The sequence below is a fragment of the Canis lupus genome, chromosome 3 (genome assembly GCF_048164855.1).
Source record: "Canis lupus baileyi chromosome 3, mCanLup2.hap1, whole genome shotgun sequence".
In the NCBI taxonomy this organism is placed as follows: Eukaryota; Metazoa; Chordata; class Mammalia; order Carnivora; family Canidae; genus Canis; species Canis lupus.
In genome coordinates, this window is record NC_132840.1 from 69,415,958 (window position 1) to 69,440,275 (window position 24,318).

At 47.6% G+C, this 24,318-nt stretch overlaps 2 long non-coding RNA genes across 4 annotated transcripts in view; one reads left to right on the plus strand and one right to left on the minus strand.

The window, feature by feature from the left end:
* LOC140630981 (uncharacterized) lies at positions 1-13,278 on the minus strand. Of its 2 annotated transcripts, none has more exons than XR_012028645.1 (4): positions 13,196-13,278; positions 11,968-12,021; positions 6,693-10,545; positions 1-1,382 (listed from the first exon to the last, which is right to left on the minus strand). It is a non-coding gene; the product is annotated as an uncharacterized lncRNA (long non-coding RNA). The 2 variants fall into 2 exon arrangements; XR_012028644.1 differs by having other exon boundaries at positions 6,582-10,545.
* LOC140630980 (uncharacterized) overlaps positions 13,094-24,318 on the plus strand; it is a 25,920-nt gene continuing 14,695 nt past the window's right edge. For both annotated transcript variants that reach the window (XR_012028643.1, XR_012028642.1), the window contains exon 1: positions 13,094-13,596. This is a non-coding gene — a long non-coding RNA (uncharacterized lncRNA). The remainder of the gene's footprint in view (positions 13,597-24,318) is intronic.

A 24,318-nucleotide genomic window follows, 5' to 3' on the forward strand; every position in this document is an offset into this window, starting at 1 on the left:
TGAAGGACTTGATCCCAGGACCCCGGGATCATGACTTGAGCCAAAGGCAGACGCTCAACCACTAAGCCACCCAGGCTCCCCAATAAACTTTTATTACAAATTAAAAATGTTCTTAAAAATCTTAAGCCAATACAAAACTATGTTAAAGCCTTTAAAGATGTATTGAGAAAAACCAGACTTAAAAGAAAAATTACAATAAAACAGGTTTGCTATTACTAAAAAGAGATATTGCAGTTAGTTCCGGTTATCTGGTCAACGGGGAAATAGTAAGCAATTAAGGGCTTCTTCGCCCACAATCTTTTGTTCATTGTTTATTGCTGAAATTTCATATTCATTTCTTCTTGTTTGACTACACCGGATGATGGCCACGATGGGAGGCCGGCAATGATTCAGCCCTCCCCACCCAGCCTTGGAAAGGAGCAGATGAATTCTCAGCTGGTAGATGAGCTTCTTTTGTCTCCTTGCCTTCCTGTGGCTTAGGGTTTTCGGCAGGGGTGTAGATGCTGAGATGGCTGCTGACCTTGGGTCTGCTGTCCTTGGTTTTCCTTATCTTCTTCACTGCCATCCTGTCTTGGCCAGGAGGCCCTGCGGAATGGTGGCCTCTAACGCCAGTGCTGTGTCGCTGGTCTACCCTGCCCCTGGCTGTCAGCCCCTCCATCCCCTCTCCCTGCACAGGTGAGCTGGACCACTGTGCTCCAACGCTGCCCACAGGTTCTCCACTGGGGGCAGGGGGGCACCTGGCCTGTGATGGGGCTGGCCCTGTGGGCTGAACTGCGGGAACACTCCCTATTGCTCCTTCTGTCCCCACTCCCACTGGTAATTCTGGTAATCCTGCTGTAATCCTTCGTGGGATCCTACCCTGTGGGTGGTGGCTAGAATGATTAGGGTCTCCTGCATATTGACTGCCTTGCCCTGGAGCCCACCGGGGTCTGCGACATTTGGCTCTGCACCTCTTTCTCAGCAGCATCAAACTCGGCTCTCTCTCCATCTCCTGCACCATGAAGGCACTTCTGGGGTTATTCTTCCTCGTGGCAGCCAGGTGTACCAGCACATCTTCCTTGGTGTCATTCCCACCGATGAAACTTCTTATCCGTTTCTCACATTGAGCTCTTTTACGGTCCCCAAGGATTGCTATGATGACTTTCTTGGTGCCAGAGGGGAGGCCCCCAGGCCACCTGCTGCCCCCAGGCCCCTAGGCCCCCAGGCCACCTGCTGCTCCACCTGCAGCACCTTGCAGGGCTTTGGGGTCTCCTTCCTGCTGGGGGTTGTTGTCCTGGTGCCCTGGGCTGAACCTCTTCCCTGGGTAATGGCAGCTAGTCGGGTGGCCCTAGGGCAGCTCGGGGCTTTCTGAGAGGCTGTTTTCCTAAGGTGGTACAGAGTGTCTGTAAAATGGTTAATAAAAAAAGCAACAGACTTGATTTAATAGTTCTATTTACAGGAAACATATATTATTTTTACATCAGTGGAACATTTGCAAAAATTCATCATGTATTTGGGACAAAGCAAAGCTTGATAAATTACAAATCGTAAGACTTGTAATAGGCCATGTTCTCTGACCATAATCTTTAAAAATCTGAAACTCAACAATAAACAACACTCTCCTTCCAAAAATAAAACCCTAGCAGTATAACGACTAACTGAAAGCAAGGTACACTTCTGTGCTTGTAATTTCAGATACAGTCATTTCTTTCTTAAATAATGCTACATTTAAATTATAACTAGGAAATAATTAAAAAGAAAATACTACACATCAAAACGTACCAAGCATAGCTAACTCTACTCACAGAAATTGTAATGGTCTTAATTTTCCCCTTTTTCTATTAGAGAAATTAGAAATAAATTAGGTAAGGGGGCACCTGGGTGGCTCAGTTGGCTAAGCGTCTGCCTTCAGCTCAGATCATGATCCTGGAGTCCCAGAATGGAGTCCCATTTTCGGCTCCTTGCTCAGTGGGGAACCTGCTTCTCCCTCTCCCTCTGTTGCTCCCCATCTGTGCTCCTCTCTTGCTCACTTTCTCACTCTCTCTCTCAAATAAATAAATAAATAAATCTTTTTAAAAAATTAAGCAAGTATTCAACTTAAAATCAATAGAGGATATGATAACAAAATAAACCAGAAGAGGCTAGAAAAACTAATAATAATACATGTTTAAATTAATGAAATGGAAAACAGTAAAATATTAGAAGAGCAAACAGTAAAAAAGCTAGGGTTTTTAGAAAAAAATATGACATAAGATAACCCCTGTTGACTAAAGGCAAAACAGAAAAGGCAATGTACATAATACTAGGGAAAAAGGATATAAGTAGCCACAGGTATGCAATACAGACAATAAATGAATATTATGTGCAACATATCTGAAACTCTAAAGGAAACATTTGATTTTTCTAGGTAAATAATAACCCCCAAAATTGACTCAAAGAGAGAAAAGAAATCTGAACAGACAATAAATGTATAAGAAATTAGAAAGATGGGATGGATCCCTGGGTGGCTCAGTGGTTGAATGTTCAGCTTAGGTCATGATCCCAGGATCCTGGGATCGAGGGCCGTAATGGGCTCCTTGCAAGGAACCTTCTTCTCCCTCTGCCTATGTCTCTGCCTCTCTCTCTCTGTGTCTCTCATAATAAATAAACAAAATCTTAAAAAGAAAAAAAAAAGAAGGGGAGGGTCTCTGGGACTGAACAGAAAAGATCTAGGAAAAAATCTCTCTGTGGGTTGATTTTAAATGTCACATAAGGGGTCTTATAAATTGATAAAGAAGACAAATAGTGTGATAGAAAAATGAGCAAACTATAGGAACTGGTGATTTATAGAAGGGGAAATACAAATAATCAATGAAGTTTCAATCTCATTGTGTAATGGAAATGCAGATCAGAGCACATATGAGATAACCACTTCAACTCAATAGATCCACAAAATATATACTTAAAGAATATTGATTCTAACAAAGAGCCTGATTCATCTCAAATTACTAGCTGTGTAAACTTAGGCCTCTCTGTGCCTAAGTATCTTCATTTTTAAAATGAGAGTAGTAATCATATCTTCACAGGGTTGTTGTGAGAAAGAAATGAGAATTTAGAACAATAAAGCTTAGAATGATGGTGTCTGGCGTGAAGTAGGTAGTCAATAGTGTTAGCTCTTGTTATTACTAATATAACAATTGGGGAAGTGGAATAATGGGCACTTAATGCACCACTGGCTGGTGTAAATTTCTCTCAGCATTTTAGAAAGTCGATTGGGAATTTATTTTGAAAAATTTTGGCCGGCACCTGGATGGCTCAGTGGTTGAGTGTCTGCTTCTGGCTCAGGTCATGACCTAGGTCCTGGGATCGAGTGCTGCATCGAGCTCCCTGCAAAGAGCCTGCTTCTCCCTCTGCCTGTGTCTCTACCGCTCGCTCTCTCTCTCTCTGTCTCCCATAAATAAAGAAATAAAATCTTTTTAAAAATTAAAATAAAAACACCAGCATATTAGTACATATTTGCTTCATTATTGTTTGTAGTGACAAAAAACCTGGAAGTGGCCTATCCCTCAGTAGAGGGATGGTTGACTGGGGGTGGTCTGTCTGTGGAATATTACATTGCCATTGTTGGAATGAGGAAAAGCTAGATCTTTCCCCCAACTCTTAGCCTCTGTCCTATACTGTGTCTCAATAAAATATACATTATAAAGAGTATTTTTGCTTTTCTAATAAAGACATCTTTAAAAAAAAAATTAAAGAAGTCAGCCCTCTGCTGAGACTCTAGGTATTCCCCTAGACTCTCCTAGAGATGGAAGGAGGGAGAAACCTGCCTTTGCCCATCTTGCTCTACTCTATAAGCCCAGAACCTCCTTCTGTCTCCTCCTTTATTCTATCTACAGGCAGCTGAGGAATGCAGCCCTTAGAAGGCTCAGATGGGGGATACCTGGGTGGTTCAGTGGTTGAGCGTCTGCCTTCAGCTCAAGGCTTGATCCCAGGGTCCTGGGACTGAGTTCCGCATCAAGCTCTCTGCAGGGAGCCAGCTTCTCCCTCTGCCTATGTCTCTGCCTCTCTCTATGTCTCTCATGAAGAAATAAAATCTTTCAAAAAGAAGAAGGCTTGGAGGGCAGGAAGCCAAGGGAAGAACACACCACAACCATCCTGGTAATCATGGGTCTTGATCCACTCCTGCAAACGGCTCGTGTGTACACTGTGCCAATGAAGACATTTGGGGACCAAGTTTAGGTATGTGGTTCAAGGTTAAGGTTCTGACTGCAGTGTGTGTATGTGTGTGTGTAAGAGAGAGACAGAAAGAGGGAAAGAAGACTGGCTTGTGTCAGACAAAAGCAGAGTGAAGAAGGAGGCAAAAATCACGATAGTCAAAATGCTATTTATGAAAATCAACAAGTGACAAGCCTTGTGTGCATGCAGGTTGGTCCCAGAGGCATTTAGAGGAGCGTGCTCTGCTCTGAGAAGTTGCATGGCTGCTAAGTGGCCCCCCCTCCACCATACAGGCCGAGTCTGGTGGGAGGGGTGCTGCACCAGGGGACTTACAGGGGATCAGAAGACCGGATAACCAGAGTTCAGACAGATGTTCTGTGCCTCCCCTTACCTGTAGGGCCAGCTACTCCTAAGCCTCCCAGACAGAAAGCAAGCCTCCTGGGCCTTGAAACCGCTGGACACCCCTCCCCGACCGCTTGCCGCACTGTGCCAATTTTCCTGCTTTGCTAAACTCTTTCCTTGGTTGAAGCAAAACCGGGGAGGTCACCCTTCTTGGAATAAATGCCCTCCTCACAGGACGTGGGCCATCTTTCCCATCCTCCATGACAAGGTCCCGATCTCAGGGGGTTCGTAAGAGCTCTGCCCCAAATCGTGAGCCAGCCTCTGCCTCGTCCCCAGCCCCTCAGCATCCTTCAATCCAATAAACACTGTAGGGAGGATGGGGGTGGCAGGGGCACAGACAGCTTCTGCTGCAGGATTGGAGTTTGGGGGCTGCCTGCCGTCGCTGGCACTGGGAGCTCTGACTCTCCTGGCTTCCACGCTGGTCTTTGATCTCAACTGGCTTCCTGAACACCCTATTGCTGGCCTGCCACCCACCTCTCCCTGACAGCCCTGTGTCCCATCGCCTATCGCCTTCGGGTCTGTGATAGCCGCAGTGGCCCTGGTGGGTGGTCACTGGAAACGATCCTCTTCTGGAAGGCCGGCCAGCCTCTATCGGCTTAGCCACTTGCCTCGCACTACCTGAGGCTGGAAGCCGAACTTAGTCTGGTTTTTATCTTCCTTGGCAAGATCGTGGCTCTGCAATGTGGCTCTGCAATTCGAGGCGGCTGCCCCGGGCTGGCCCTTCCCATTATGTCTATTGCATAACAAGCGCCTTTGTTCCTGGCTGAGCAGCGACATTACTCAAATGTGACAATGCTCCCTCCGTGCCCCTCCTCCCCGGGTCTCTGCGTCTGCGTCCGCACCTCGCCGCCCTAAAAACCGAATCAGCGGGCGCCTGCTGGAAACTGATGCGTGATGCCTGAGAAGCTCGCTCCGGAGGTAAAGAGATGCCCATTACTGGCGCCTTCCCTTGCTGTCTCAGAACTGCTTGAGGGCCCTGTCGCTCTGTCAGCTGCGCAGGTAATGAGCTGTTAAGCCTCACCTACCTCGGCCAATTGCACGGTCATCTCCGGACTCACTTAAGCGTTTCTAGAGTTAGAGATTCCCAAGCAAGGCAGTAACCCCAACAGGTCATCCAGCCCATTCTCCAGCTCCCGGGCTAACCAGACTGCCAGCCAGCTGCCTAAGAAAAAAAGTGCATCCCGTGATCCCTGCAACCCTCGTAAGCCCCCAGGGGAGGAGGTGTTCCATTTCCATATTACAGATGAAAACAACGAGGCTTCGCAGGAGTACAAGGCTAGCAGGTGGTGGCACCGGCCAGGAACCCACGCTGAGGGTTTGTTTCACTCCCCAGACTGGCCCTGCAGACTTCGAAAAACACATTCAAGGTCATCTTCCCCTCCCCTGCTTCTCAGCTCCCCCCGACAGAATAGAATAGCACTTGAAAGGGGAACCTTTGCCCCAAAGGCAAGCAGAATCCCAAGTCTCTTTTTTTTCCCTAAGATTATATTTATTTATTCTTGAGAGACACAGAGAGAGGCAGAGACATAGGCAGAGGGAGAAGCAGGCTCCCTGAGGGGAGCCCGATGTGGGACTCGATTCCAGGACCAGGATCAAGACCTGAGCCAAAGGCAGATGCTCAACCCCTGAACCACCCAGGTGCCCCCAGAATCCCAAGTCTATCTCTGTGGAGCTGTGTTCCTTATAGGAGGAGGGTGGCAGGAGGTGGGGCAGTGGAAAAGCATGACTGAGTCCAGCTAGCAGCCAATCCCCAAACTTCAGGGACAGCACCATCTCTGTAAGCCAGGGCTTTCCTCTCCCCATCCCTGTACAAGGGAAGGAGAACAGACGCTCGTGTAATGCAGGCTTACAGGGTCTCCAGGCCAAGCTGCAGCCACCCTACTGAGGGCATCCAGGCAGAGACATGGCCTGACTGAAGCCTAGAGTCACAGACGGACAATTTCAAGCCTCCTTTAATGAAGTTGCTAGCTGCCCCCCCCAACCCCAGTCTGTAAGATGAGGCTCACTGAGTATGGAGAGCCGGCCCTCTTCTCTGAGCTGGAGGAGGAGATAATCTCCCTCACTTTGATCCCCAGCCCTGCAGGGTGGCTTATCAACAACAGAAACTTCCTTCTCACAGTTCTGGAGGCCACACGTCCAAGATCGCGGTGTTCCTATGGTCAGCTTCTGGTGAGAACTCCCTCTGGATTGCAGACGGCCGACTTCTCGTGTCCTCATGTGGAGAAAGTAACAGGAAGCAAGTTCTCCGTGAGATCTCTCATAAAGGCACCGATCCCATTCATGAGGGCCCCACCCCATGACCTCATCTCATCGAAATAACCTCCCAAAGGCCCCACTTGTACCATCTCATTGGGTGACAGAGCTTCAGCAGGACATTTGGGAGGGCACAAATGCTCAATCTAATCTGTAAGGGGCTAGAAGGTTTTTCCTTTCCTTTTTTGTTCTCTGTTAGCAACAAGAGCTGCTTTCATAGCTCAGTTCTCATGGCGTGTGGAGTGGGAAGCCCACCTAAAACGTATCACAGGTAGTGGTGCCTCTGGCCTCTCCAGACAGCCCCGCTCCCCTCACCTGCCAAGCGTGGCTCAGCCTGGGTTGCCCAGGGCTCCCAGGACTTGAGTCAGGGAAGGCAGAGATGGCGGGAGGGGGAGACCCGGGCAGGACAAGAGGGGAGAGAGGAAAAAATAGAGACAATGGAGGTGGAAGAGAGAAGAGGAAAGAATAATAAAGCAAGGAAGTGATGGATAAGGGCAGAGAGGCGACACCAAGTGCTTCTCACTATGGGGACTGCATTGGTTTTGAGGCCAGATTGTGTGAGATTCCAGCCTGCTGCTCGCTCAGGCCTGGCTGGCGATGGTTTTCCTGTGGGTGATCCAGCCTGAGCAGCAGGGAATAGATGCTGTTCTAATAATGATGATAATACTAATAAATAAAATGGCTAATGTCGAGGGGAATTAGGGCTGGGAAAAAAAGCTCACAGCGGTGGGAGAAGCCATCCCACTGCCCATTTGATTTCAACTGGTGTCTAATGGGGGGGTGTTCAATGCCTTAGAACGAGTGTTTTTGAGCCACAAAAAAACCTTGGACATCTTGGGCTTTCAACCTCCTCACTTTATAGCTAAGGCTCAGAGAAATTAAGTGATTTTTTTTTCAACACCACTCAGCAAGTGAGTAACAAAATCTGACCCAGGGAAGTCTGGCCTTCCAGTCTGGGAGGTGGCTTCCCAGGTCTGAGAGTCCGAGGGCTTCGGATGGACAGCCCTGAGTTCCAGCCCCGGCTCTGCCCTCTGCCCGGCAAGAGAGACTCGTTCTTTTCGAGTCTCCTCTTGGGGAAGGGTTTTGAGAACCATCATGATGGAAGAACAGAGTCATGTCTCCCTTGAGAGCAGCAGGATTCAGTGGTAGCTTCCCCTCGTGGTGCTGGAGGCGCTTGAGAACGAGGCCTGCGTCAGCCCGAGGGCCCGAGAAGCTCCGAGAGCCTGGCGCCCACTACAGGGACGTCCTGCAGCCCGCACAACAGGGACTTGCCATGCAAGCCCACGTCGCGTGGAGCTGTGACCACGGTCCCCCTTCCCACCTCCTGCCCGGGGCCCCGCCTTGCAGCTCTGCGCCATCCCATAAGGCAGCCACTAGCTTTCCTGGCTATTTGCATTTCAGTTCATTCACATGAGACAAAACATAAAATTCAGTTCTCTGCTCATGCTTTAAGCGCGGCTTGGCAGCCGGTGGCTGCCTCATTACACAGAGCAGTATAGGGCATGTCCGGGACTGCAGAGGCCCCTGGGCGCCGCCGGCACCGCGGCCGCTTCTGTAGTTCTGTTGTCCTGGGGATGCTTGTCTGTTTCTGCTCGTTCTTCTTCTTTTTTTTTTCACTTTAAATATTATTAATTTATTCATGAGAGACACAGAGAGAGAGAGAGAGAGAAAGGCAGAGACACAGGCAGAGGGAGAAGCAGGCTCCATGCCGGGAGCCCGACGCAGGACTCGATCCCGGGACTCCAGGATCACACCCCGGGCCGAAGGCAGGCACCAAACCGCTGAGCCACCCAGGGATCCCTCTTCTGCTCGTTCTTCTAAATCACTACAAGCCCACCTGTTGGCGGTCTGCAGTCCCTAGGCAGAGGGACGGTATCACTGCCTGTCCCCTGCAGGCCCAGGGGGGCAGATGATGAGACGGAAGAGGTGACTTCCCGCTACCTGCAGGGGCTCACTTGCTGGGTCTCTTTCCTCTCTGTCATCCCTGGCTTCCTCTGTCACTCCCCAGCATCCCCAGTGACCCCAGGTTAAACACCTTCGAGAACTCCTCAGGCTCCAGAGTCCTGCTGAGTGGAGCTGAGCACCAGGGGATTTATGGCCAAATTCCCAGTCGGCTCACTCTCCCCCCTCCACCCCGCCATTTCCCCCTCCTTACCGTGACCTCAATTTCCAATCTGATGTGTGTGCTAACAATAAGGGAGCAACCGTAGCAACCTGCAAATTGGAATCTGAGGAGTCTAGGCTCCTGTTCCCCGGCAATTGTTGGCTTCTCTTAGCAAGAGAAGAGGAGACACAGGAAGGAGGCAACCGCTACCTCCTGCTTCCCCAGCAAGTGCTGTTTATTTTGCCACTCAAGTGAAAGGAGACGAGACTAGCAGAAGATGATACCCTACCCACCAATTTCCTAAACCCAGAGAGAAAGCGCCTCTGTCTTTGCTTCTTCAGTTTCTTGGTCCCAACTAAAACTCTCCATTAGCTCAGCTGTCTCACACACTCATTCACTGATTCATTCACTCACTCGTCTTCTTAACCAAAGCCGCATCTTTGGCATCACCTGTAGAGTTTTTGCAAAGCACACGAACCCAAATGATAGGCAGGCAAACTGAATCTGAGTTAGTGAAGGATGGAGATGGAGGGACATGGAGAGTGGAAGGGGTGCTGGGACTGGGCTCATGTGTTTTGCAAAACATTCCTAGCTTATTCTCCGGCTCCATGTTGGGTAGGAAGCCCTGCATTCATCCATTCCCTCATCATTCCTGCCTTTATTCATTCAACAAACATTCCTCGAATGCCAAGGACGGTATCAGGTGATGGGGAGACAGTGGAGCTGATGCAGAGGTTATTGGGCTTGGCCTCACATTAGAAACATCTGGAGAACTTCTGAAATTCCTGATGCCCGGGCTGTGCTCCAGAGCAATTAAATCAGAATCCCTTAGGGCAGGGACCCAGGTAGGAACATTTTTAAAGTATTTTGGGTAATTCAAGATTGTGGCTCAGGGTGAAAGAATTCTATGAAAGTGTGGGTTGGGGAGGATGGGGGGGTGGTTCTCACTTAGGCTTGTTTGCTGGGTGGGGCTCAACAAGGCTGCCCTCTAGATGGATGTGGTGACACCGTACATGCAAGCCAGCTAATCATCTCCAGTGTCCTTCATCAGGCAGTGATCAGGGCAGAGAAGATGGGCCAGACTGACCCGGGGCAGAATTCAAAGGACACAAGTTTCAGCGCTGTCCCAAAGAGGACAGAAGCCTACCTCATGTTGGTCAGACCACAAACTAGAACTTGCAATGGTCTTGCCCCATTAACAACGTGAAATCTGATCAGGAGCAGGGACTGTGTGCTCGTGGAGACGCCACCATCTCTGGGGGAAATGACCATGGAAAGGCATCTCTCTCATCTCCTTCTACTAGTTTTACTCCTTTATCAACATATTTGTCCATGTTTTTGTCAACATTTCTCCCAGGAGTCAGGCACTCTGGCAGACACTGGGGAGCTGGTCCCAGACTTGGTCTCAGTTTCTTTATCCATAATGGAGGGCATGAGGGAGGAAAATCTCGGACTTCTGAAAGGCTCTAGCATCACTTGCTTCTATGTCACTCTGATGAGGGGTTAGAGTGGAAACAGGATCTTTGCCTCCTTGAGCTGATTTTTCTCATGGCTGGTGAATAAATGCATATAGTTTTGTGCTGTTACGAGGCTGGCCCAACTGTCGTCCACTTCTGGAAATTAAAATAAATCCCAATCACATGTCTGCAATCAGGAGTTGAGCTCTGGTAAGAACTGTGCAGTCTGCAGAGTCTGTGGTGAGACCTCAGCCCATTCCCTTTTACTCCTCAGGGCTCCTTGTCTCTCCAGTCTGCCCCATCTCAGGAGCAGTGCTGTGTAAGCAACTCTATCAGCTCTGGCATTGCCCACACATTCCTACTTAGACAGCTATTTGTCTCTGTGGTTGTTGTTGTTCAGAGCCGAAAGTCCAGCCAGTGTGCTTTTGCCTAGCAGCCCTTAGAGATGGCACCTGTTCAAGAAAGTCTCACCAGGCCAGTGCTCCTTACAGCAGGAAAAGAGCCTTCCAGAGTTGAGAGAGAAGGTTAGAAGGGCTCATGCTCTGTTCTGCCAGGAACCGATTTCCTTCTGTGTTGTCATACCCTTTGAAAACTGCCAAAGGAAGGCTCTGCTATACATAAGGGAAGGCAGGAATTCTACAACTTGGAAAGAACTGGGGTCAGGGGATCCCTGGGTGGCTCAGCAGTTTGGCGCCTGCCTTTGGCCCAGGGCGCGATCCTGGAGTCCCGGGATCAAGTCCGCATCGGGCTCCTGGCATGGAGCCTGCTTCTCCCTCTGCCTGTGTCTCTGCCCTCCCTCCCCGTGTCTATCATGAATAAATAAATAAAATCTTAAAAAAAAAAAAAAGAACTGGGGTCAAATCCTGATTACTATGTAATTAAGCTGAGCCACATGAAGTTCACTATATTCTTCTGTGTTATACCCACAGAAGCACAAATTTCAGGTGTTTCGCCCTATGGATGAATCTAATCTCTTTATGTCTGAGTTTGTTCATCTGTGAAATGGGGGCACAGCTACTTACCTAGCAGAATTGTGCGGAGCTAAACGAGATGGGTACTCATCCGTCCACACGGTACCTGAATACAATCCTTTCATGTAAAACCCGAAACCTGGCATCTACTAAGTGCCAGGGCACTGGCCCCCAAACCACAGCAGTCATCATGGTAATAAACCGCTTGACGGCCGGCTGGTCACCCCTCCTTGTCTGAGCCCCAGCCCCTGCAGAGCCCATGTCACATCCTGGCACGGTGAAGGACTGGGGTCACACAGACCCCAGAGCAGGTCTGAGCGCTGCCCTTTCCATCCTTAGGGCTGGAGCAAGTCAGGCCTTCTAAGACCCCTGGCTATCCCTCTGATGAAAGGAAGGGGGCAGGAGGTGTCACTCTTCTTCCAGAGTTGCTTGGAAAATTAAATGATTGCATTTGCAAAGTGCCTGGTCAGAGTAGGTTCTAAATAAATAGCCTGAGGTCATAAGGGACACAGGGTGGGGACCTGACGGGATCAAGAGAGGGGCCAGGGGGTGAACTGGAAGCTGGGCTGAACCCAGAAGTTTCCCTACCCATCCTCTGAGACATCACCTTGGAGAGAGGTTTCTGCTAGTTGGGAAGGATCCCCTTCCACTGGAAATTGTCCTGGAAAGTGAGAGAGAGAGAGAGAGGGAGAGAGAGAGAAAGAGCGAGAAACAATTACCATAGCCATTGGCAACCAGATGCCGGATGCAGCTAAAACCCAGTGCCTTAATTGGGGATTAGAGGCTGAACTTTACCGACGCACTGCCTCGGTGGCTTTGTTAATAGCTGGAAAATTCTCCATGCAGGTGCAGTGACCTTTTGTGACATGACCCAGAGGCTGTCTGGGCCCCAAGGAGTATGCTGCCCCCAGCCAGACACCGCGGCGACCTCCCCACTGGCCTCTCTCCTGCTCAGCAAACTATAAGTTTGCACTTATCCTTCCCCTGCCCCCTGCAGCACCAGCCCTGAGACACAGAGAAGGTAGACAGACCTACCAAGGACCTGTGCCTGTGTCTGGTGTCACTTGATAGGGCCTGAGCAGCCCTGGTGTCCCTAGATTTCTTTCCTTCCCATGGGTCACTTGGTCTGAACTTCCACCATTAGATTTAATAAAATCACTTTAAGACTCAGAACCTAAAACTTCTCTTTAAAATGCAGGTAACAGGGATGCCTGGGTGGCTCAGTGGTTAAGTGTCTGCCTTTGGCTCAGGTCGTGATCCTGGGGTCCTGGGATCAAGTCCTGTATCCAGCTCCCCACAGGGAGCCTGCTTCTCCCTCTGCCTGTGTTTCTGTCCCTCTTTCTGTGTCTTTCATAAATAAATAAATAAAAATCTTTTTTAAAAAATAAAAATAAAATGCAGGTAACAGTGACCCGTCTACAGGGTTTCACGTGATCCAGGTGCAAAGTCCCATTATGATGCCATCTTGTTTGATTCCCTAGTGATCCTATAGATGGGGAAGGACAGGAGATGCTCTTCAAAGTTCCAGAAGCAGAACTGGGGCAAACTGGGGGTCGAGACCTGGTCCAGGCCCAACACTCAGTCCTCTCCCAACAGCTTTGTGTGCCTGAGCTTGGGGGGATTGGAGAGGCCAAAAGCCCCAGACAACCATTGTGATGGGGGGAGCAGGTGCCGCTGACCAAGAGGGGAGTGAAGGACTCCATGCTTTTCTCCACTTGACCTTGGTCATGGGCCACAAACCATCATAGATGAAGGATGTTTAGAACAGAAGTTGTGGGAGAAGAAAATAAGCCCCAGAGATATTCTGAGAACAAGGGTGAGAGCTCAGGATCTACCAGGACAAGTAGAGGGTCCTTCCTTGAAGCCCTTCAGCAGGGGACAGCTGCTCCTCTCCCGCCGGGCCTGGCCGACCTCGGGGGTGCACAGGGTGACTCACAAGGCCTGTTGCACAGGGTGACCTCACAAGGCCTATTGACTGGCATCTGGCGTGTCTACCTCTGACCAGGCAGCACTTTCTCTGGTCCTCCTGGGTCCAGGAGGAGATTAACCCAGCAGCCACCCAGCATGGGTTGAGACCTGCTTTGCTGAGGGTGCCCCGGAAGTCACAAAGCAGGATGACTCCCGTTTCGATTCATGGAGCCTGAAGCCTAAACGGGGATCCAGGACAGACAGACATCAAAAGATGAGGAGGGACAAGACCATCTTCAATTTATTTGCAACTTTACCTAATTTTAAAGTATTTTATTACTTGGTATTATAACCTCCTAAGTAATTATCTGGATGTAAAGCATTTAGCCATGTGCTCTTGAAAGCACAAACATGAAGCTATTGTTAGTATTTTTTTTTAAAGATTTTATTTATTTATTCATGAGAGACACAAAGAGAGAGGCAGAGACACAGGCAGAGGGAGAAACAGGCTCCCTGCAGGGAGCCCGATGTGGGACTTGATCCCAGGACCAGGGATCACACCCTGAGCTGAAGGCAAATGCTCAACCACTAAGCCACCCAGGTGTCCCTATTGTTAGTATTATAATTTGGGTGATTTTCTACTGAACCACAAGCTGCTTGACAGGGAAGGTGTATTTTATTCATTTTCTGTCCTCTGCACCTAGTCCTCTGTGTTTTGTGCCCAAGATTGCGAATCCTAGAAACCACCAAGGAGCTGACACTGAGATGCAAGTACACGAGGGTTTATTTACAAGCTCGAGCTTGGGTCCAAGTATACTCCACACAACAGAGCAGGGGCTTGGACCCTGAAGTGGGTTACAGCTGGGTTTTTTATGGGCTGGTCTAGGGGATTTTCAGAAGGGATGGAGGAATTTTTCCATTCCAATATGGGGGACAGGGTGGGAGAGTTTCTTAAGATCTGATATGGGATTCTCTGCTGAGGGCATTCTGAGCTCTGTTGTCTTTCTGATATGGGATTCTCTGTCAAGGACATTCTGCAGTTTTTCCTGTAAAGTTCAGCTCTTATTCACAGGGGCCTAAGACGGCTGTACTTGTGCTAATGCTAAACTTGAGGTGGAATGGCCTTAATTTTTTGGCCTCCACATGTGTTCTGAACCAAATACAGAAGAAATGTTTGTCAGTGTTCAATGAAGGAAGATCTTTGAAGTTGCATGAAAAGTCTGTGGAGGGATTTTTCTTTCCTCTAAAGATAAGAAATCTGAGACGCAGGGAAAGCAAGAGTTGGGGCTAGAAGACAGTCCATGGGAATTCTACATGGAAGGTGGTCAGGGAAGGATTTGTGGAGGAGGCGTCGCTTTTATAGGCTTTTTCATAATGAGCCTCAGAGAGGCATAGAAGGAAGAGGAATCTATAAAGGGAAACTGCATCAATGAACTCCTGCAGAAGGAAGAATGTGCTGCAGGGTTTAGAGCACAAAAGGTCCAACCCAGCCAAGACCAAGCCTGAGAGAGTCTTGAATGTTAGACTGAAGGTTGAGCTTTTACCTTAAAGCCCATCAGGGCTGGGGCACCACCCGGACCATGTTCCGCTGAGAGATACCAACCTTGGTCCTACATCCATTCAACGTGGGGGCTCTGCATTGGCCACTGGTACCAGACCCTGAAAGAATGGGTGTGCCTTCCCGCCAGTGCAGCACAGGGCCATCTGCTGGGCGGCATGATTCATTCATTAGCACCCGGAAGAGAAGATGAGCAATCTGCCTCAGTCCCTAATGAGAAAGATTGGAGCCACATGCTTATTACTGAGGGGGCCGCATTAATTATGGACTCTGAAAGGGAAGGGTGGAAGCTGTGCACCCGAGCTGCGCAACATCTGAAGAGGTGGCGGGAAGAGGTGGCAGGAGCAAGGTGCATATCACTCTGGCCCAACCTCCAGGTCGCACACTCAGTGCCCCCAAGAATATTCACTCAGCTCTGTATTCATTCATTCACTCAACAAAGACTTCTTAAATACCGACTGTGTACAAGGCGGCTAAGGCCCAGAGACTGGTGACTTGTTGGGAGTCAAGTGCACAATCAAATACTCAGAAGAAAATCTGCTGGGATGGACTTACCCAAAACATGGACTCCTAACCTAATCTGGGGGTGACCCAGAGAGGCAGGAGTTATCTGGAACCCCTTGTAAGCCACTTAAGAGGCTGGTTCTTTAACTTTCCAGCAAAGGGAACCACTGGAAGGATCAAGAAGGAGAGTCATGTGGTCAGATCTGCTCCATCTCTCCCCATGGCACCCAACAACACCCCTCACTGCCTCCTGCCTCTCTCTCCTCCTTCAACCTGCCTGTCCTGAGCTCCAGCTGGATTGGATGGCAGATGCCAGGATGCTCCACCCCAGGGCTTCTGGAGTTGTCATGTCCAGCAGCCAGACAACTGTTTGAAGGCAGGGTGACCAATGGTGGGAAGCATACTGCATAGACCACGTGTTCACTTTGTTCCCCCAACCTGACCTAAGGTAGAGGGCAGCTGTACCAGATCAAGAGCCATCATGGGACCCCGGACCAGAGCTGTCATAAGACCTAGCATTGGGGCTATGGCATCCTAGAGACCACGTGGCAGGGGGCCATCTAACAGAGCTCTAAGCTCCCATCACCCTGATTCACCACTGCGTGCCCAGTGTTGAGCACAGGTCCCGGAGGAATTGTGAATGAAGGAAGGAATGAGTGAATGCATGAATATCTGGGTCTCAGCTCAGTCATTTTCCAACTTGGTGACTTTGGAAGTGTCACTACTCTACCATCCGAGTCTCTCTTTCCCTCTCTATAAAACACTGATTACAAGGCACCCTGCACAGAACTGCTGAGCGGGTAATGTGGTGCCTATGAGTCTAGTACAACGTCTGACACTCAGGCAGCATCAGGAAATTCTTAAGGACATACAGCCTTGGATGTGTGTGTCTTGTAGGAGTGTGTCTAAAGTAGAGCAGTGTGACCACCTGGAGAGGCAACGATCCTTTTCCCAGGGATGGCCTCCCAGGATGGTCATTTATGAGACACTTATTTCTGCTGAAATTGAGAATTAGGGAAACCTAGTGATTTGGCACAGCTCACACTTCTGGGTCTCTGCTCTAGTCTTCTCTGATTCCATCATTCAAGAACATTCAGCAAGTGTCCATTGTGCACCCCCAGGTGCTGGGCACACCCAGCGTTCTCTCCTCTGCACCCCAGCTGGGACAAGATGAAGACTCCCCAAATGCCTGTCCTTAGAGACCGTCTTGTACACTCTCCCCACCTCATAGGCTAGGAAAAGGGCACTGCTTGGTGACAGGTACAAGGCCACTGACTGGGAGTGGTGAAGTGAGCCTCAGGACCTGGTCTCCAACCCCCAGTCTGAGCTCCTCCTTTATGTAGCTCCCTCGTCTCACTGAAACCAGCAGTCTCTTCCCAAGGATCAGAGAACAGCAATGATTACATTGCCCAGGTGAATAGGGAGAAGAAGAGAAGAAGGAGGGACTGAGGAAAGGAGGCAGAGTACAGAAGAGGACCAGAGCTTGTTCCCCAGGGAAGTGAATGTCGTTCAGCAGTACCCTCCAGGAATATTCCAGGAGGCCTGGGTAAGGTGGAAGAAACTCCAGGCATGGAGTGGGGACCAAGCTCCTCCAGATGGGCTCCTAGGGTCAGCCCCAGGATTCCTGTCTGCTCTTGGGATGCCAGCTCCACCTCTACCCCTATCCATCCTTAGGCTCCATAGGGACTGTGTGGATAGGTGTGAGGCAGATGAATGGAAGCAGGAGAGGGAAGGAGCGAGGTAGGAAGGCAAGGAGGAACAATTATACTGTCAAATCCCATTTTGCCCTACAGCCCCAGAATGTGTGTGTGTGTGTGTGTGTGTGTGTGTGTGTGTGTGTGTATTCTTCAGAGAAAAGAAATTAATAGTCTGTGTGTATATATAAAGATGTATTGTAAAAAAATGGTTTGCATGATTATGGAAACTAGCAAGTCCAAACTCTGCAGGGAGGGCCAGCAGGCTGGGATCCCCCAGAGCTGATGTTGCAGTTCAAACCTGAAAGCTGTCCGCTGTAGGACCAGGAAGGACCGATGTTGCAGATGAAATCCAAAGCCAGTCTGCTGGAGAATTCTCTCTTGCTCATGGGAGACTGGTTTTTTCTCTGTTGAGGCCTTTGACTGATTACATGAGACCCATCAGTCAAGCAGGGCAATCTGCTTTCCTCCAAGTCCACTGACTTAAATGTTAATCTCATGCAAACATAGCTTCACAGAAACACCCAAGATAATGTTCAACTAAATATCTTGGGCAGCCCATGACTAACCCAAGTTGACACACAAAATCCACCATATCACAGAATGTGTGTGTGTGTGTGTGTGTGTGTGGTGCTTGGGGGAGGGGTTAAGGGCATAGTGTCTCCCACACCCATGCCACCTCCTGGCACCACAAAAAGTCCCTGCCATGGCACGTGGTTGTGAGAAGCCAACTCTTGCCCAGATGTCCTCTCAGTAGGCCTGGTAGGATAGTGCTCAGGTCAGTGAGTGTGTCCCCACCACAACGTGGCAGTGCGTGTCTCCTCCTGGAGGCCCCTGGGTGTGGGAGGCATGTGTCATTCTGTATCTGGGTCTGGGGTCAGGGAGTGAACGTGGCAGATACTGTGACAGATAGCAGATGGCTCTCTCGACACTGGCCAGGAAAATGAGCATCTGTCTGCCGTGCCCATGCCGCTCGCCACTTTCCCAGAGCTGATGACCAGAAAGGCCATGACCCTGATGTGCAGGGCTTCACCCTGACAGCTCTCTGTGCCACCACAGAAGCGCTAAGTGGGAGCTGCCAAGTCAAAGCACTAGGCTCTGGGCAAACTGATCATTGATCAGGGGCTCACCTATCCGGAGACACGAGCAGTGGATGTTCATCAAACCGAGAAACATCACACAGGACACAGGGAGCTGGGCAAGCGCTGGCATTCTCATAATCAGGGAGCTCCTAAATTATTCGGTGAGAAATACCACTGTTTGCCTTGGCCAACCAGTCTCATGCCTGACCCTCTTTTACCTAAACACCTAGACTGCACCGCTTCTACTGAAATTCAAGCCCATTTCTGTTGTTCCTGTCTCTGTAGAAATGGCCAACAGCTGGCTGCACCCCCCTCAAGGCCTCACCCTTCCTCTTTGACTGGTGGTGCCTCCCTCCCCATATCCACAACCCTGGCTCTGGCTACCACCTTCCCCATCCTCTCTGTGCAGCACCGTGCTGGTTTTATTTCTATAGCTTTGAATCTGTCTTGATATATAGGCAGGCGAGGAGCCTTTCTTTCTTTGCTTTTTTTTCTCAAAATTATTTTCCCTATTTGGGGGCTTGAATCTATCATGTGGCTTCTGGAATCATTTTGTCAAATTTCTGAAATGTTCGACTGGGAGTCTGATTAAAATTGCCTCGAACATAAAGATTAATTGGGGAGAGAGGGTGGTCTCACAGTGCTGAGCCTTCACATTCACAATCTTCTCCAAAAAGGTATAGTACTTTTATGGTTAGGTTTATTGGTTTGGGGGCCCCCAGAAGCAGCCTCTGAGCCAAGGTTTCAAGTGTAAACAGTTTATTGAAAAGTACAGGAAATAGGGATAGCCTGAGTGGCTCAGTGGTTGAGCGTCTGTCTTCGGCTCAGGTCGTGATCGTAGGGTTCTGGGATCGAGTCCCTGTTGGCCTCCCCACAGGGAGCCTGTTTCTCCCTCTGCCTAGGTCTCTGCCTCTCTCTGTGTGTCTCTCATAAATAAATAAATAAATAAACTCTTTTAAAAAGAGAGAGAAGTACAAGACATACAGAGAGGACTAATACAAAGGAGAAAATCAGCCAATAAAGGGTGCATTAATAAACCAGCTTTCCCATAGGTGACTCGATCAAGATCCTGCAGGGGAAATCTGGCAAACGGTGCAATATACATGCATCAGAATTACCTCAGCCAAGGGACAAAGAGCCCATCCATCCATCCATCACTCATTGGTTAAGGGCTGCCCTGGGGAAGATCATTCTCAAGCACTTCTGTCCAGGCCAGTGGGTTTTCACAGCCCGACCACAAGAGGCAGGAGCTGGTATTACAAATAGTGAAGGTAGCCCAGGTGGCATGAGCACAGCATCTGGCAGCTTGTAGGGGGGAAAAGCAGGGCAATGGATGGAAACCAGAGACAGTTTAACTGGGATGAGAGCTTTCTCTGCCTACTGAAGCTGCCGTGTGGGGGTGTGAAGATCACCACGCTGGCAGTTTTCAAGCAGAGGCCAGCCGATGTGTCAAGGATGTGTATCCATCATTGACAAGTAGTTCGGAGTGGAACAAGGATTCTCAACCTTTTCCTGCAGAGATCTCTACGGTGATGCTATTAATCGGAGCTACTCATGCTAGCACAATGCCCTTTCTCATGCAGCCAAGAAGGCTATCAGAATGCAATGAAGTCATAAGCTGTAACTTCGGGTCCACTATAATTTATGGTTTTTATGCAATAAGTCATTTGCAATTTTTATTACTTGGCTGTTTGTTCCCAACTGTGTGCAGTACATGCTCTGAGTCCCGGCGACACATCAGCTGTCCCGGTCCCTGGGATGGGAACTTCAGGGCCAGATGACCTCCGATGACCTACGTCACCAGCTCTAGTGTGTGGACAGACCAGGGGGCTGTGTATGAGGCCTGGCTGCCCAGTCCTGAGGGCCCTTCTCCCCCTTTTGGCAAATCACTTGGAGTGTTGAGTTATGCATATTCTTCAACTTGAAGTAAACATCACAATGAATTATTTGAGCCTGAATAATCCTAGAGGGGATCTCAGCTGGATACCACCAGATGGATCCTCTGTATAGAATTATTGTCAGAACATGGCTTCCAAGTACTGATTTTTCTTTGGAATCTGGGGCTGAGTGAAGGAGCCAGGAGCACAAGTGAACAATTTCCTGTAAGGAGTGGGATAAAACAAGGTGCTCTCCACCCCAGTGAGTCCATTCCACCAACTGCACTGCAGGTGCTCTTCCTAAGAGCTCGTGCTTCAGACCAAAGGCTGATGGTTCATGCTTCAGAGCTCGTGCTTCAGACCAAAGGCTGATGGTTCGTGAGGCAGAATGTTCATGGGGGAACAGGGGAGAGAGAGCTCGTGGCTAGAAGTCAGGGGGCTAATTTGCTGAGACATCCCTTTCCCCCTACCCCTTGGTTGCTCCATCTGTAAACGCAAGATGAACACTCTTGCTCCACCGTGCACCAAACATGTTCAGAGTCGACGAGTCCTTGACACTCTTGCTCCACCGTGCACCAAACATATTCAAGGTCAGGGAATCCTTGCCACAAACAGAGGGGATTCTGGGTCTTCTGGAGGCCGAGCTGCATCTGCTCCCCCAGCTCCCACCCCTGGAGGTGGTTGTCAGGAGCCAAGGGCCCACTTATGAGCAAGATTGTTCTCACCCTCTCCTGGTCTCCCATCTCCGTAAGCCTGAACACTCAGAGCCTCCTGACACCTGGCAGGGCTCCTGGGAGCCACTCCCCTGTCTCCACCCAGGCCCCCCTTCCTGTGACCCACTCCCCAGCAACACAGCTGGGGTGACAGTCACATCAGCCTTGGACAGTCGCCTCCCCATGGAATCAGAGCAACATAAAGCCTACACTTCTTCCTTCTCCTCTCAGCAATCACCTCAGTGCAACAAGGCAAATGAGAGGCAGGAACACAAACTCTATCTTCCTGAAGCAGGAGAGACCATGGACATGTCACCCGATAATGAAGACCCAGTTAGAAAAGGAGGAGGAGGGAGGAAGTCCCAGCAGTGGAGCTCATTGGTGTTCTTTACAGAAAGAACTTGCAAAATACATTTCCCTAAGGTGAGAAGCCCTCCTTGAGAAATAAAACCTAATCTCCATGATTGCAAGAGCAGGAGCAGGGTACCCGGTGTGGGCCAGGAGAGTCTCTGGACCTAATTCCATGAAGCAAAGAAGGTAGGGCAAGACCCCGTGTCACACGGACCAGCTGTATTTGCAAGAAATGCTCCATCTTTGTGACAGTGGGGAGGAGGGACGCTTTGCCCTGTGAATCACCCCCCAGATGTCTGCCTTCCCTGGCTAAAGGGAAGGAAAGCCCAAGCCACATACATATACACAAAACCCTGCATCCTAATGAGAAATTCTGGTGGCCTGAAATGCAGCCCACCCCTCCCCACACACAGGCCAACGGTAGCTGGTTCCGGGTAAAACTCCCCTCCTTCAAAAGGGGGCATTTGAAAAAGCACTGGCATGGGATCCATAGCAAAAACTCAAGAGAAAAGGAGGAAAGAAAGAGGAAAAACAAGTAGTAGATAAAGAAGAATCAACAGGAAAATGTTTTCACAGGGCTGAATAAATTGTGACCAAGAATTTCAAATGATTTTTTAAAAAGAAAGTAATGAGGCAATTATCTCGGTGAACCGAGCGCATGGAACAAAGATAGGAAAGAAATCACTACCTATTATCTCAAGAAATAGAAGATTGAATGTATTATATAGAGAATTAACAGATCCTGTCTAAAGAAATTGGGGGTTAAGCGTATTGTATAAAGTTATGGTTATGAAGGTAAAACCACCAGGAAAATACAAACCTTCTAAATTACACTGGGTAGGGAGGATAGGGAGTCCACACAGAGAAAAATTCATAAATAAGAAAATCAGAAAGCATCATGTAAAAACAACAACAGAACTGAGATCAAACATATAGGCGGTGTAAATACATGTTAATGAGCTAACCTCACTTATTAAAAAAAACCTTTGGATTGTATCACAGAGCAAAACCAACTCTGCTGCACATAAAAGCCACACCTCGAACAAAGAGATCTAAAACTTTGAATATAAAAGGATGAACAATGGAATACCAAGCACATGCACAGAAAGATAAAGCAGGTCATGATCTAAATACAAGAGAGGCTGGATTCGGATGAAAAATAACAAAGGATAATGCTTTGCAATGCTAAAAGATACAACTCTCAGTGAAATAAAATTAGTTATGACTACCTATGCACAAATAGCCTAACATCGATACTAACAAAGCAAAAAAAAAAAAAAAAAGATACAAAGAAAAATAGGCAAAAACACATCAGTGCTAAAAGGTTTTAACTCAGCTTCCTAAGATCAAAGATCAAGTACAAAAAAATTAAGTTTACAGAAGACCAAAATAACATAGCTTAATAATTACATTTAATTTATGTATTTCCAACTCTGTATCCTCTAAACAGAGAAAACGTCTTTATTTCTAATGCACCCGAAGTTTAAAAAGTACAAAACTTGTTCTCTGGTCATACTGCAGAGCTGTGTGGGATACAGCTAAAGTGATATCAACAGGGAATTTTATTTTATTAAGTGGTATAATAATCAAGGTTACAGAAAATAAATGAATTAAACATTCAATTCTAGAAGCTATAAAAAATAATAAAACAGCTTTTAGGAAAGCAGAAGGCAGGATTTAATAACTGAGGGAAGAAATAAATATATTAATTTGAAAAGGAAGATGTTAGAATAAATCTGAAAGCTGGCTTTTACGAGCATAAGTAGGTGACAAATCTAATTAATAAAAAAGAGAGAAAGTAAAAATCTATCAAATAAGACATATGGAGTGGGAGGAACTACACATCGAAAGGAAATTAAACCACTACTTTACTCAACTCAGTGTAAATACATTTAAAAATTTCAAGGGAATGAATAATTGCCTAAGTCATGTAATTTTCTGAATTGATTCCATAAAAGATAGAAAATCTAAACAGACCAATTATGAAAGAGCAAATAGAAAATGCTGGCAAACTTTCTCTTCATAAAACTATCAGGCCAGAATATAAAGTTACTTTTAAACCATTTTTAGAAGAAGAAAATGAAAAATAGTGATTTCCAAAAGCTCTTAAAATTTTTTAGAGCAAGTTATTTCCAATGAAGCAAGCATAATGGTGACTTCAAAACCCAATTATAGACCAGCACCCTTATAAATGTAATTTGCAAAAATCCTAAATAAAATGACAGACCAAGACCAAGTAATATTTTTTTCCAGGAATGCAAGAGACATTCAATATTAGGAAATCCATTAACACATTCACCTTATTAATAGCTAGATGGACAAAAATGATTATCTCCACAGATGCCCAAAAGGTATATGATAGAATTCAACAATCGTTCTTCTTCTTTTCTTTTTAATTTATATGTACTGTATATATACAGTAAAGAGAACAAAACTTGTGTACAGTTCAATGATATATATATATACACACATACACACATTTATATAATCACCACTAAAATACAAATGTAGAGTATTTCCAGCCCTCCAGAAGACTCCCTCAAATTCTTCTTTCATGTTCAATAATTCTTCCACCAAAGTAACAATTGTTCTCACTTTGTTACCTTAGATTAGTTTTTTGTCCATTCATTAACTTTCATATAGATGGATTCATACAGTGTATGTCTTTACCATGTTCATTCATTAAAAACTCTTGGTTGGGCAGCCCAGGTGGCTCAGGGGTTTAGCGCCGCCTTCAGCCCAGGGTGTGATCCTGAAGACCTGGGATCGAGTCCCACGTCGGGCTCCCTGCATGGAGCCTGCTTCTCCCTCTGCCTGTGTCTCTGCCTTGCTCTCTCTCTGTGTATTCTCATGAATGAATAAAATCTTTAAAAAAATAAAAAATAAAAATAAATAAAAAAATAAAAAAAAATAAAAAAATAAATAAAAAATAAAAAAATAAAAACTCTTGGTTAAATAAGAATACATGAATCGTCCCTCATCATGATAAAATACATCTCTCCGAACCCCAAAGTTTAATGTGGAAACATGAGAAGCATTTCTGTAGGAATGCAGGAAAGATGTGCATATCTCCAGTAACAACACTGTTCTAGAAATATTAACCAAGGCAATGAGACATAGGAAGAGATTAGATTTATAGATATTGGAAAGGAGGAGGTAAAATTATCAAATTTTCATATGGGAATTCCAAAGATCCAACAAAGACTGAAAACACTAAATAAACTATGATGAGCAGTAAGAGAACTAAGTTGGCTGGAAATATAGCTAGTAT